The sequence below is a fragment of the Penaeus monodon genome, chromosome 6, assembly GCF_015228065.2.
Source record: "Penaeus monodon isolate SGIC_2016 chromosome 6, NSTDA_Pmon_1, whole genome shotgun sequence".
Taxonomy (NCBI): domain Eukaryota; kingdom Metazoa; phylum Arthropoda; class Malacostraca; order Decapoda; family Penaeidae; genus Penaeus; species Penaeus monodon.
The window spans coordinates 14,016,035-14,018,534 of NC_051391.1; the positions used below are offsets into that span (position 1 = coordinate 14,016,035).

At 34.6% G+C, this 2,500-nt stretch overlaps 2 non-coding genes across 2 annotated transcripts; one reads left to right on the forward strand and one right to left on the reverse strand.

Moving 5' to 3' along the window:
• Window positions 1-677: 677 nt before the first annotated feature.
• Window positions 678-749, forward strand: Trnae-uuc. The gene has a single exon. It is a non-coding gene; the product is annotated as a tRNA-Glu (tRNA).
• Window positions 750-1,168: 419 nt separating this feature from the next.
• Window positions 1,169-1,240, reverse strand: Trnae-uuc. The gene has a single exon. It is a non-coding gene; the product is annotated as a tRNA-Glu (tRNA).
• Window positions 1,241-2,500: the final 1,260 nt, after the last annotated feature.

Genomic DNA, 2,500 nt, shown 5'->3' on the forward strand with positions numbered 1-2,500 from the left:
AAAAAAAATTCTCCAGGTGTTGAACAGGCCAAAGCCTTAAGGTGGACCAAGACAAATTTCAAGGAAACTGATATATATATATATATATATATATATATATATATATATATATATATATATATATATATATATATATATATATATATATATGTATAGACACACATATATATAGATATATAAATATATATATATATATATATATATATATTATATATGTGTGTGTGTGTGTGTGTGTGTGTGTGTGTGTGTGTGTGTGTATGTGTGTGTGTGTGTGTGTGTGTGTGTGTCTGTGCGTGTGTGAGTGTGTGTGTGTGTGTGTGTGTGTGTGTGTGTTTGTGTGTAGATATACACAGGATAAAATAAAACGCCAAGTTCTCACAGTATCCTGTCTTATCCTTTCTTCACCGTACATGCATCACTGCTGTTTTAACACGAGGAAAAACAAAATCTGATTGAGGGTTTTTACTGACTTATATCTGTAAATTCCAAAAGATGGATAAAACTCTCATCTAGAAAACGGACAAGATAGGGAAGAGGCAAAATAAAACAGACCCGTTTTCTGTAATCACTGGTATGACAGTATTCTTCAAGACGGAGGGCGACAGGCACAGCACAGGAAAAAATAAAACGACAAATTGAATATGTAGAATAATACGCCTTGTTTGAACTTAAAACACTCCCATGTGGTCTAGTGGCTAGGATACCTGGCTTTCACCCAGGAGGCCCGGGTTCGATTCCCGGCATTGGAAATTGCTTTGGAGTCTGACCCTCTTGGCTCTACTCCTGAACGCAGCTGCCAGAGGCGGTGGTGTAACCCATGGCCTCGATAAATTATATTTTCTTAAATAATGCACATTCATGTTTGTACGGCTGAATAGTTTGGGGAAAGAAAATTTATTCATGCATTGTACCATATCGATCAAAAAAAAAAAGAAAAAAATCAACAGGTGTTCAAGCAAATATTGGTGCATATATGATGTAAATATTTATTTCTGTCCTTGATTGTTATGCTACAATACGTGATTAAATTGTCTTTTCTCAAAATATTCAACTGTACCAATATGAAGATGAATTGCTAAGAAAATAGTGCTATCGAGGTCATGAGTTTCACCATCACTTATGGCAGTTGCCTAAGGAATGGAGCCAAGAGGGGACAGACTAAAGCAATTTCCCATGCCGGGAATCGAACCCGGGCCTCCTGGGTGAAAGCCAGGTATCCTAGCCACTAGACCACATGGGAATGTTATAAACTGAATTAGCACATGTTTCTCTTTCTGTTTTGTGGCTTTTGCCCTCTGTCTTGAATAATACTGAATCAGTCGTGAAAACTGAAAACGGTTCTATTTTCTTTTTTCTTTTCCCAATCTTGTCCGTGTTTTAGATGAGAATTTTGTACATATTGTGGAATTTACAGATATGAGTCGGTAAAAACTTCAGTCAGATTTTGTTTTTCCTCATGTTAAGACAACAATGAATTGTGATACTCGTAGGGGGTTGTCGTTTTCATGAAGAAAGGATAAGATAATCACTTCTCTTAATTTTGTTTTTACTGTTTATATATGTATAAGCACATACATATACATACACGCGAGCACACACACACACACACAAATGTGTGTGTGTATATATATATATATATATATATATATATATATATATATATATATATATATATATATATATATATATATATAAAGGTTTGCTTGTGTTCAAGTCATACCCAGTTTCTTTGAAAAATGTCTTCATTCACGTTGAGGCTCGGCCTGTGCAAGACCCTGCCGGAAGAAATTCGGCAGTGAACAAGATTGTTATCGTGCAGCGTCATTGTCATTCAGCACACCAGTCCTTGTAATTTGTTTTCCGCCATGCAGGTGATTATTAGATCTTGCATATTGTTCATCATTTTTGCTACTAAGGCAGACATATATTCTCAGCGTACGTGGACTTTTACCGCCCCTATTAATAGGCATGCTCATGAAGAGATTATAGTAAAAAGGTTAAAAAGAAATATAATGTTGAACCACTCCATACAAAAAGCCTTGCAAATATTGACCAAAAACTCGGTCCTTTGTCATGAATGGTCTATGTTGACTGACGTTACAGATACTCTCTATATTGTAACGGTCTCTTGTTATGACACAGATCTCAGAGGATGAGCAAAAAGTGCATCCAGCTGACCGGTCCTCACAAAGGCCCTGCAAAAGTTGACCAACTCGGTCCTTTGTCGAGAGCGGTCAGTTTTGTGTGACGTCACAGGCACGTGCATTTTGGATGTGCAATTCCTAACCGTCTTTCTTGCTTCTCCCTCTTCTCTCTCTTGACCATATACATTATATACATATATATATATATATATATATATATATATATATATATATATATATATATATATATATATATGTATATAAATAAATAAACACACACATACATATATATACATACATACATATATATATATATATATATATATATATATATATATATATATATATATATATAT